The following is a 12,489-nucleotide window of genomic DNA, read 5'->3' as shown; positions in this document are numbered from 1 at the left end:
ATTATTCTGCTTCTCGTCACCTCATTTTCAGCTATTACGCACTGAGAGGAAAAATGATTGATCTGATATTTGTAAAGTTGTTTATCTCGGTGTGTGCCAAGACTTTATGTCCTTTCTTTAGGTTGATACTATTTCCGCAAAGCCTTCGCAAAAGCCTTGAGGACCCCCAGGCCTCTGCATAGTACACTTTAAGTATCGCTGATATAATGGGTTGTTTGTAGTTAAGTACTTGATCCTCCGGTCACGTACTATTAGTTCTGAAGCCTTTGACAATGTAGGAAGAATACAAAGAGACCAGTAATCGAAGCGTGTTTCCATTTTTGGTAGTGGCTTGACGAGCCCCTGTTTCTAGGCCTCATGCAAAACGCTTATGGTCAAGGAGTGATTGAAATCTGTTATTGTCGGTTTGATTATTTGAATTGTCTTGCCATCCTCTACAGTACTGACTTGTCCCATGACCGCGGAGACTTGCTCCTCAGTTTGGTCCTACGGAACATGATATACTAAACACAAAGGTAAATAAATGCTAATCTGATATGCATGATGCGAATAATGTGGTTCCAATTTTTCCCGGCATGAGAACATTTCCATGACTTGATTTTTTTCTAAGAGCATTAAATAATTTTTTTAAGAAAGTTTCTCACATGTAACCTTTTCCTGTAGGAACGTAGCTTTTTTAGTGTTTTAATGTTCACGTGCAGATTGCTGACCTACTGCATATAGAAAAATAAATGGACAAGGAAGCACGAACTAGATAAGTATCACAAAGAAGAAATCGGGAAAGAGTCAATGAAAATTAACTAGGAGGCATAATCAGGCGTATCTTTTGTTGTGGTTTTCTTACTAATTAATCTCAGAGTGTAGCGTACAGTAGAGAGGCAGAACTGTCGAGGGAGATTGTTGGAGAAATTATTGAGACTGCAGACGTAGTAAGCAGATGGAGAAATTACACTAGTGACCATTAAAATTGCTACACCAAAAAGAAATGCAGATGATAAACGGGTATTCATTGGACAAGTATATTACACTAGAACTGACATGTGATTACATTTTCACGCAATTTGGGTGCATAGATCCTGAGAAATCAGTACCCAGAAAACCACCTCTGGCCGTAATAACGGCCTTGATACACCTGGGCATTGAGTCAAACAGAGCTTGGATGGCATGTACAGGTACAGCTGCCCATGCAGCTTCAACGCGATACCACAGTTCATCAAGAGTAGTGATTGGCGTATTGTGACGAGCCAGTTGCTCGGCCACATTGACCAGGCGTTTTCAGTTGGTGAGAGATCTGGACAATGTGCTGGCCAGGGCAGCAGTCGAACACTTTCTGTATTCAGAAAGGCCCGTACAGGACCTGCAACATACGGTCGTGCATTCTCCTGTTGAAATGTAGGGTTTCGCAGGCAGAGAATGAAGGGTAGAGCCACGGGTCGTAACACATCTGAAACGTAACGTCCACTGTTCAAAGAGCCGTCAATGCGAGCAAGAGCTGACCAAGAAGTGTAACCAATGGCACCCCATACCATCACGCCGGTTGATACGCCAGTATGGCGATGACGAATACACGGTTCCAATGTGCGTTCACTGCGATGTCGCCAAACACGGATGCGACCATCATGATGCTGTAAACAGAACCTGGATTCATCCGAGAAAATGACGTTTTGCCATTCGTGCACCAAGGTTCGTCGTTGAGTACACCATCGCAGGCGCTCCTGTCTGTGATGCAGCGTCAAGGGTAACCGCAGCCATGGTCTCCGAGCTAATAGTCCACGCTGCTGCAAACGTCGTCGAACTCTTCGTGCAGATGGTAGTTGTCTTGCAAACGTCCCCATCTGTTGATTCAGGGATCGAGACGTGGCTGCACGATCCGTTACAGCCATGCGGATAAGATGCCTGTCATCTCGACTGCTAGTGGTACGAGGCAGTTAGGATCCAGCACGGTGTTCCGTATTACCCTCCTAAACCCACCGATTCCATATTCTGCTAACAGTCATTGGATGTCGACCAACGCGAGCAGCAATGTCGCGATACGATAAACCGCAATAGCGATAGGCTACAATCCGACCTTTATCAAAGTCGGAAACGTGATTGTACGCTTTTCTCCTCCTTACACGAGGCATCACAACAACGTTTCACCAGGCAACGCCGTTCAACTGCTGTTTGTGCATGAGAAATCGGTTGGAAACTTTCCTCATATCAGCACGTTGTAGGTGTCGCCACCGGCACCAAATTTGTGTGAACGCTAATCATTTGCATGTCACAGCATCTTCTGCCTGTCGGTTAAATTTCGCGTCGGTGGCACGTCATCTTCGTGGTGTAGCAATTTTAATGGCCAGTAGTGTAGATTAGAACTGGAAAAAAGAAAGAGCATAAGCTCAAGCTACTCGAAAAAACTGGTGAACACAGGCGAAATGTAAGGAGGGATGCCTTCTCAGTCGGTGGATGTCGTCCACGGATAGGCCACGCTCTCGTGTAGCACTGCTCAGGTTTTTAGGGTGGACCGCTGCTCGGTTGGCACCTCGTTGCGCGTATCACCTGGCCGCCAGACACGCGAGCTCGAGAGGGGGGCTGGGGCGGTGAGTCAGCGCGCGTGACGGCGCGTGTTAATTACGAGAGAGCGGGGGGAAGCAGAGTCCCGTGGGAGAGGGCAGGCCGGACCAGGCAGCGGGCGCCAGGCTAGGGGCTGCAGGCTCCCCTCCCGACCACCTAGCCACTCCAGCCGCTCGTCACGAGCTTCGAGCACCTCGTCCCAACTGAGCAGAGAGCGATATTTCGTTTCTGTATTTAGGCCATTACTTTGTGCGTTTCGCTGAGGTGGATAATCTGCAACACGCAGCGTAATATCTATTGCCCCTTTCTGTCAGCTTCCTATCTTACTCTGCAGTGATATTACGTTAGTACACAATAAACTAAGAGGGGCCGGCCGTAGTGGCCGAGCGGTTCTGGGTGCTACAGTCTGGAACCGCGCGACCACTACGGTCGCAGGTTCGAATGCTGCCTCGGGCATGGATGTGTGTGATGTCCTTAGGTTAGTTAGGTTTAAGTAGTTGTAAGTCTAGGGGACTGATGACCACAGATGTTAAGTCCCATAGTGCTCAGAGCTATTTGAACCAATAAACTAAGATTATCCATTTCTCACCTCGTATCTCCCTTATCTAGTGTTTATCGTGTCGCATGGGCCCGCTGTTTTGATGCATTATGAGATTAATTTTATTTTAGCTATGTGGCCAGATGGCTTCCATGTTGCCACACAACTGACACAGACAAGTCGCGTGCGCTGTCTGTATGTGATCGTGTTAAATGGTTCAGTGTGGTTTGTGTATCTTATTTTCTTAGGCGTAGATTGGGGAAAAGCCCTCCATTTCGATAAATGACCTAATAATGGCGTGTGACGAGGGCCTCCCGTCAGGTAGACCGTTCGCCTGGTGCAAGTTTTTCGATTTGACGCCACTTCGGCGACTTGCGCGTCGATGGGGATAAAATGATGATGATTAGGACACCACAACACCCAGTCCCTGAGCGGAGAAAATCACCGACCCAGCTGGGATTCGAAGGATTGACAGTCCGTCGCGCTGATTACTCAGCTACCGGGGGCGGACCGATAAAAGACCTAGAAAACCTGCCTAAGAACAACACCATGGCTGGCCAGCGTATCGGTTCTACGGTCAGTTATCTGTCGTGCATATGGATTTAAATGTGGTTGCTTCGGTGGCAGAAAGTGAGCGGACAGTGAATAACATGCAGAAAGATCTTAATGAAGCTTGTGTGCAATATGGGATGCAAATAAACACAGCAAAAACAAAGAGTACGGACATCAGTACAAGACGCAGACTGTCCAATATTAAAATAGGACAATCTACCATTAGCCAAGTAAGTGCATTTAAATATGTTGGAAGCACAATAACTGAAGACGTGAGATGTCACCAGGAGATGGAAACTCGAATTGCCATAGCGAAGGAGACATTCAACAGAAAGAGGAGACTCTTATGTGGCAAATTAGATAAAGAACTAAGGAAAAGGCTTGGCAAATGTTTTGTCTGGAGTGTGGCACTATATGGGACAGAAACATGGACGCTGAGACGAGAGGATGAAAAAAGGTTAGAAGCATTTGAGATGTGGGTGTGGAGGAGAATGGAGAGAATAAGCTGGATGGAAAGAGTGAGTGATGAAAGAGTATTGGAAAGAGTTGCTGAGAGAAGATGTCTGCTGAAGGTTGTAAGAGAAAGGAAAAAGAACTGGTTCGGACATTCATTGAGAAGGGTGTGCTTGCTAGCATATGCTTTGGAAGGATTGGTTTGTGGGAGAAGACTGAGAGGAAGAAGGAGATACAAGATGATAGACGACATAAAGGGAAGAGGAAATTATGCAGGCCTGAAGAGGATGGCAGAAGACCGGACAGCCTGGAGGACTACCAAGTGATAACCTGCCTTTTGGCAGAACACTGATGGTGATTATGCTTCCTGTCTCTGTGTCCTAAGCGGCTCTTATTTCCTGGTTGACGACAGTGCAGTATAAACAGCTTGCATGCACTTATGCATCTCGTGTAGTATTAAACGACAGAAGTAAAGACAAATCACGAACTCAAATGGGCAGATTATTTGCTTTAGGAAAGGCGTGGCAATCTTCAAAGAGAAATAAATGATCAGCAAAGCCGGTGCGCATTATAACCTTCCTCCTTGTCCATGTGTAGGGTAAAGTGCTCATATTTCGGTTGGTTACGAAACTTCGGGTGGCTCAATATCTACCTTGCTTGGTGCGTCACCCCGTAGCTCGATCCCACAACCAGTAACGAATGTCATTTGATACACCATTATGTGTTTGGTGTCGGCGCCGTTAAGATTTCATTCCACATAGCTGTTTTCAATTGTGGTCAAAATAAACATTTTCTTAGAGTTCAATTGGCAGTCCTTCCTCAAGCTACGTAAGTCGTACTTTCCAAGTATTTCAAACGAGACAGTAACTTGAAGCACGTGCTTTCATATCTACACTCCTGGAAATGGAAAAAAGAACACATTGACACCGGTGTGTCAGACCCACCATACTTGCTCCGGACACTGCGAGAGGGCTGTACAAGCAATGATCACACGCACGGCACAGCGGACACACCAGGAACCGCGGTGTTCGCCGTCGAATGGCGCTAGCTGCGCAGCATTTGTGCACCGCCGCCGTCAGTGTCAGCCAGTTTGCCGTGGCATACGGAGCTCCATCGCAGTCTTTAACACTGGTAGCATGCCGCGACAGCGTGGACGTGAACCGTATGTGCAGTTGACGGACTTTGAGCGAAGGCGTATAGTGGGCATGCGGGAGGCCGGGTGGACGTACCGCCGAATTGCTCAACACGTGGGGCGTGAGGTCTCCACAGTACATCGATGTTGTCGCCAGTGGTCGGCGGAAGGTGCACGTGCCCGTCGACCTGGGACCGGACCGCAGCGACGCACGGATGCACGCCAAGACCGTAGGATCCTACGCAGTGCCGTAGGGGACCGCACCGCCACTTCCCAGCAAATTAGGACACTGTTGCTCCTGGGGTATCGGCGAGGACCATTCGCAACCGTCTCCATGAAGCTGGGCTACGGTCCCGCACACCGTTAGGCCGTCTTCCGCTCACGCCCCAACATCGTGCAGCCCGCCTCCAGTGGTGTCGCGACAGGCGTGAATGGAGGGACGAATGGAGACGTGTCGTCTTCAGCGATGAGAGTCGCTTCTGCCTTGGTGCCAGTGATGGTCGTATGCGTGTTTGGCGCCGTGCAGGTGAGCGCCACAATCAGGACTGCATACGACCGAGGCACACAGGGCCAACACCCGGCTTCATGGTGTGGGGAGCGATCTCCTACACTTGCCGTACACCACTGGTGATCGTCGAGGGGACACTGAATAGTGCACGGTACATCCAAACCGTCATCGAACCCATCGTTCTACCATTCCTAGACCGGCAAGGGAACTTGCTGTTCCAACAGGACAATGCACGTCCGCATGTATCCCGTGCCACCCAACGTGCTCTAGAAGGTGTAAGTCAACTACCCTGGCCAGCAAGATCTCCGGATCTGTCCCCCATTGAGCATGTTTGGGACTGGATGAAGCGTCGTCTCACGCGGTCTGCACGTCCAGCACGAACGCTGGTCCAACTGAGGCGCCAGGTGGAAATGGCATGGCAAGCCGTTCCACAGGACTACATCCAGCATCTCTACGATCGTCTCCATGGGAGAATAGCAGCCTGCATTGCTGCGAAAGGTGGATATACACTGTACTAGTGCCGACATTGTGCATGCTCTGTTGCCTGTGTCTATGTGCCTGTGGTTCTGTCAGTGTGATCATGTGATGTATCTGACCCCAGGAATGTGTCAATAAAGTTTCCCCTTCCTGGGACAATGAATTCACGGTGTTCTTATTTCAATTTCCAGGAGTGTAGTTGATAAAACGTCTCGTGCACAGTTCACTTAAGGATTAGGTTGTGGCTAAATAGAAGTAAGGCATGCGGACAGTAATAGGCCGCACTATTTCGGCTATCCGAAATTTGGTGCCACTTTATACAAAGAGATATTCTGATTTCTTCTTTTTTTTTCCTGAATGCCACCTTCCCAGTGTTTTAGAAACAGAGACGTTGGGCCACTGATGGGTTGAGCACACTGCAGAGCCGCAATAATGAAAGTGGCTGAAAACTGTTTCAGAAGTGTGGTATCTACCCTTGTGACCCCTGGTTTCTTCATTTATACATGATCTCATCAGCAACCTGCAGCAAATGCGGATAAGGTCTCAAAAGGCAGAGCAGGGACATTTTCGACTGCAGTTAATCGAATTCAGAAAACAGCGGTTTCTACTTTTGTAGTCAGCAAACCTCCCGCACTTCCACCAACAGCAGGTAAAGCAGTAGTGCTGATGTTATGTCCTTTTAGAAAGGATTTGGAGCAGTCCCTGACTAAAGGGAAAATGTAAGCGAGTACCAACACTGCATGGAAGACGCCATCTTCAAGAAGACCTGCTCCAGGAGATTCATTTGATGCATCTGATAAACCTGCAACACCTGACGTTACGTAAAGTAAACTCTTCGTAATAAAGAACCAGAGAGGCACGAAGCAGGAGGATCATGGTGAGGAACACCCCGATTCAAGAGTTCATGAAACCAAGTTGAAAGACTCATCGTACGAATATGAAGAGGAAGAGTAGTGCATTTACTGCTACCAACTATGGTCAACTTATACCTCTAAAGAGATCTGGATTAAATGCATTGATTGCTTTCGCTGGTGTTACGAGCTTTGTGCAGATGTCGACAATGATACTTGGAAAGTTTTTAAATGTGACTTCTGTATCAAAAATTACAAGGTCTGAGCATATTTCTTGTTATAGCTGAGACGTATGCAGAGTAACAGACAGTCTTTACTTTTGAAATAAACATTTGGGGTGAATAAACGCTCTGTTACGAATCCATTAAGTTTTATTGTTTATTTACAACTCGTAAGTAGGAAATCCGTAAATCTGTGATTAGGAATCACATTTGCGGAGGTAAAATATTTTAAACATTTCTTCTGCTATTAAAGAATGAGAAAAAAATTATGGTCGTTAAATTATGGGATATGTGCTGTGTGTAGTACATATTCCATAATGTAAATACTGATAATTTACTTGTGATTTTAAATTTAAAAACAGTACCATAATGCTGTCGCGCTGACGCAGCAATTGAAACCTAATGTCGGCGGAGGGACCACCTTATCCCACTCCAGCAAATTCGATTTAAAAACTTCATCACATGTTAATTCTTTGGGCCAGATTGTTACTCAGACCGAGGGGCCACCTCTTCCATGTAATATAAAAAGTATCTGTCTCGTTATGGATGAGTCAAAGTATTATGGCCACATGCTTAATAGAGTGTTGGTCCACCTTAGAATAGCAGTGTAGCAGTGATTCTGCGTGGCATGGATTCTACAAGACTTTGGTAGATGCCTACGCACTGGTCACGTAATTCCCGAGAGTTACGGGCTCATGGTTTGTTGGCGCTGTACTATCGCTCAATGGCGACCCAGATGTGTACCACTGTGTTCACATAAGACGAATTTAACGGTCGCGATATGAACTCGAGTTAACCAACACTCTCCTCAAACCGCTTTAGCACGATTCTCGCCTTGTAACGCAGGCAGTTATCCTGTTGGAAGATGCCATGTCGTCTTGAAAGAGTTCAGAAATGAAGGTGGTGGTCCGTCGTAATATTTAGGTAGTCCACAGCTGTGAGGATTCGAGGGATGTCGGGTGAACATCCCCCATATTATGAGATACAACCAATGAAAAAATGCTCCTAACGGAGCACAAAAAATGCGAAATTGTTCCTCTTCATGTAAAAGACTCTGATCGAAAAGTGGGGTGCAAACTGCCTCATCCTACCTTCCTCAGATCCTTTAAAAATTTTCCGAAGAATTACTGCCGCAAGCTCATCTAACTGTAACTCACTGATACCCACTAGTCCATAGCTGTAAGTTGCTCATATCCATCCACTCCCAGATACTTTTTCTCACTCATTCAGGCCAACTCATTGTCATTATGTCTCTTTGTCTCTCTGTCATTGTCCCCTGTGTCACAGCCACAGCCTCCTTCATTCTACCTTATTACTACAGTCTTCTCTCAGTGTTACTGTTTATGTCTTGCTCTCTCTTACTGGCAGTATCTCATTCCTTCCTTCCTACTGCTACTGTCTCTTCTCACTGTCGCTATGTCTCTCTTCCTCGTTGTCACTGCCATATTCTCTACCTATCATTATTATTATCTCTTACCGACTTCCCCTTTATCCCCCTCCCCTGGCACTATTTCCTTCACTCTTTTCCTCTTGTATCACTGTCAACTGCTATTGTCCCATTGTCCCTTTCTTTCTCTCACACTACCATAATTATTTCCTTCCCTCTTTCTATAGCACAGTCACTGTCTACTATCTCACAGTATTTATTATTTTCCGTCTCTTTGCCACAGCCACTGTCTTTTCATGTCATAATTTTTGGAAATTTTTTTATTAAAAGCTCTGAAAGACCCCACTCTTCAGTCAGAGTCTTTTAAATATACAGGAATATATCCGCAAATTCTGTGCTATGATAGGATAATTTTTTCGCTAGTTACCTTCTTTCCCCTGCTGCAGCAGGGTATGCCAACGCATGTGAAAGCAGATGCATTGGTACGTAATTTTCAGATAGTTTATTTAAAAACACAAATATTATTTTACTCCTGAGACCGGAATTTACATGCAAAACTTTTTTTATAAGTGCTTCAGCACTACAACACGCATTCCCGGATGATGACGGAAACACTTTGCAGCATATTTCTCCGCGATTCGTCACCTTATAATCTACATTCTCCCTTCACACAGGATGCTATGTGCCTATTTTAAGGATAAATCTCAACGTCTGTATCTCAGAAACGGATAAAGATTTGAAGAAAATTTTGAATGTTGTTCGAAATCGGTATCTTAGGAATACATTGAAAAATTACAGTGATTTTCTATGCATAGCCGCCTCGGAATCCGCGGCTGGGTTTTGGTACCTAAAAATAAAAAGACCATAAAATTTGATCAATTTCCTGTTGTTGTTTATTATTTAGTTTTTGTCTCATATCTGATTTTAGATGTAGAGGTAGTGTAACTAGGAACCTCTATATCTTGAAAACGGATAAAGATGTCAAGAAATTTAAGTTCTTTCGAGATCGGGGTCTTAGAAATATATCGTACATTTTCAGCTACGTGTTGTGCACATCCGTCGCTGCTGGTTTTTGGTCCGCTGATGACGGGGAAAATATACTAAAACAGTTTGTGAAGTTTTCCGAGAAACCAACCATGAACTATTGGTGCCTCCATAAATCCCATCAAGCCCAACGTAGACTGCACCAAATGCAAAATGAATCAACCGATTTGGTCCAGCTTCCGAAGCAAGAGAAATTGTGTCATATTCTTACTTCGATGCTGTGTCGTAGGACAGTGACGATCCTTCTGCTGTGTGTAAAAATGGTCCCTAGCCCAAGGGCTGCCCAAAGTGATTAACCATATCTTTTTACCATCAATAGAACTCGAGTTATTAGCAAGGAATATCCCGTTTTTATGTGCGGCGTTTTGGTACATATTAGGTACGCATGTTGTCGCATGCATACCGATACGTATGTGTAGCGTTGGTTGCGAAGTACAACAGCATATGTGCACATCTTTCGGAGTTATCACAGGCTTGCGTCATTGGCACGGTACTTGTTTCGAGCAGTCGTTCGGCTGCCTGGATGACTGCATACACAGCCACGACCATATACGTCGTGTAACAGAAAACGCCATGCATCCGTCAAGGCGACATGTTTCCAGTGTTCCTCTTCCACTCTTCATGATCTCGTGCCTACTGCAACCATAACTGACCCTAAGGTCAACACGGGAAAACGTAGCGGTCGTCTACTGCGGAGCTCCGTGTTCAGCAATGTACGTTGGACGTTGTACTCCGAAACATTTGTTTCTGCACCAACATTGTACTCGTCAGGTCTGTCCCTAATCGCCGCCTATCCAGTTTAACCGAGTGGACAAGCCTCCGACCTCAACTTTGTGTGACGGGGCATGAACATCCAACACCTTGTCGCCTATTCTTGGTTTCACCATAATTCAGACATTCCATAGTTGCTCATGGTCGTAGCACGCTTTTCGCCGCACTGCTTCGCCGTTTCTGAGATCGCCGAACTGCGTCGCCTTTTCTGAGATGCTCGTTTCCAGGTCCCCGGCCACAAATGTCTGCCCTTTATCAAAGTCACTTATATCAATGGGCTTCCCCATTTGCGGCTCATATTGTTGCTAGAATCATTCCCCATTCGTCTCTACTCAAAAGGAAGCGGTGCAGATGAAAATAATATTATGTAACTCTCAGTTATTTCAAGTGTAATCGCCATAACTACATTGCATTTTAAACTCTCAGAAAAACAGGTATAAGGTATGCGGAAAGACGGATAATATGTTCCATGTGTAAGAGAAACATTAAGAATTAAAGAACAAGGGAGAGGTTGGTGCAGTTACCTTTTGGTAGTAGACTGTGGCCAGAAACGTCGCGTCCTCTTGTGGTCTGGATAAATTTATTTCGATGAGACGACGCTTACGATACCTGGGACCAGTAACCACATGCAGAAAGATAGGAAATGTTACGACTTCTGCACCACTTGTTAGCAGCAGACACAGTGGCTGCGCCAAAGACTGAGACGGCGTGGAGTTTTACAATTATTTATTGAACTTTCTTTACAATTTCTCCCTCGTCGTCGCTGCCCAGCCCTGCGGATCCCTCCGCTTGGCTGCTGCTGTGTAGATACTCCGACAATGCGCGCAACGCGCGCCGCTGACCGCACTCGGGAACCTCAGGCCGCCAGTGCTCCGCTGAAGCCAGGATGCCCTGTGGTTGAGATGATCCCGTCGCCGTGAGATCGGCTGCCGACACCTGCCGACACCTGCTGCACCGGCGGCAGGGAAGCCATCAGTTGCATTGTCCCTGAGGTCCCGTCATGGACGGACGATGCGCCGTGGGGTCGGCTTGCCCTGAAGTCCGGTTCAAATGGCTCTGAGCACTATGGGACGTAACATCTATGGTCATCAGTCCCCTAGAACTAAGAACTACTTAAACGTAACTAACATAAGGACAGCACACAACACCCAACAATCACGAGGCAGAGAAAATCCCTGACCCCGCCGGGAATCGAACCCGGGAACCCGGGCGTGGGAAGCGAGAACGCTACCGCACGACCACGAGATGCGGGCTGTGCTGAAGTCCGGGCGTCAGTCCCCGGCAGCGCCTGTGACCAAGACCGCGCTGCGGCCGGTCCTGCTGGAAGTTCTCGCTGTAGTTAGTCAGCCATGGTGCCGACCGAACTCGGGCCGACCTCCAGAGCTGAAGTTGACATCTGGCAGCGAACGGATGACTTTCGGAACCGTCACAGACCATGTCCATCCTCAGATCCGAACTGCTTCCTAATGTCTTCTGTCTGTTGCTGCCTTCACTCCACTATTTATATCCGGCAGCAGGACATTTTTTACCCTCAGCGGTAGCTTTTTGTTATTACTCCCGCAGTATATTGCAGCATAAATTAGCGTGCTGTCCTCACTTCCCATTACTCAGCACTCCCCAGGCTTCGCTCAGCGCTCGGTCTGTGCGCGTCTTGCGTCAACCTGTTGGTAGACTGCTGCTGTCAGCAAGGCTATCTGTGCGTGCTTCCTTTGCAACTCCTCAGTCGTTGGCGTGCCTCTGTTTTGCCGTTCTCCACGCATGAAGCAACGCTTACTACACGTGGCCGCAACAGAAATCAAATATAAGATACACCAAAGCTCGTATTTTTATTTTTATTTTTTAGTTGTGACTCTTCTGACTAGTCTGATGCGGCCTGCCACGAATTCCTCTCCTGCACCAACCTCTTCATCTGAGAGCAGCACTTGCAACCTATGTCCTCAGTTGTTTCCTGGATGTATTCCAATCCCTGTCTTACCCTACAGTTTTTACCCTCTACAGCTCC

General features: G+C 46.8%; 1 protein-coding gene across 1 annotated transcript in view; it reads left to right on the top strand.

Moving 5' to 3' along the window:
* Window positions 1–12,489, top strand: part of LOC126185878 (follistatin-related protein 5-like) — a 566,088-nt gene that overhangs the window by 392,444 nt on the left and 161,155 nt on the right. The gene's annotated exons all lie outside the window — the stretch shown is intronic.

The sequence above is a fragment of the Schistocerca cancellata genome, chromosome 1 (assembly GCF_023864275.1).
Source record: "Schistocerca cancellata isolate TAMUIC-IGC-003103 chromosome 1, iqSchCanc2.1, whole genome shotgun sequence".
In the NCBI taxonomy this organism is placed as follows: Eukaryota; Metazoa; Arthropoda; class Insecta; order Orthoptera; family Acrididae; genus Schistocerca; species Schistocerca cancellata.
Note: the sequence above shows the minus strand (reverse complement) of the source record. Positions and strands in the feature narration are given on the sequence as shown.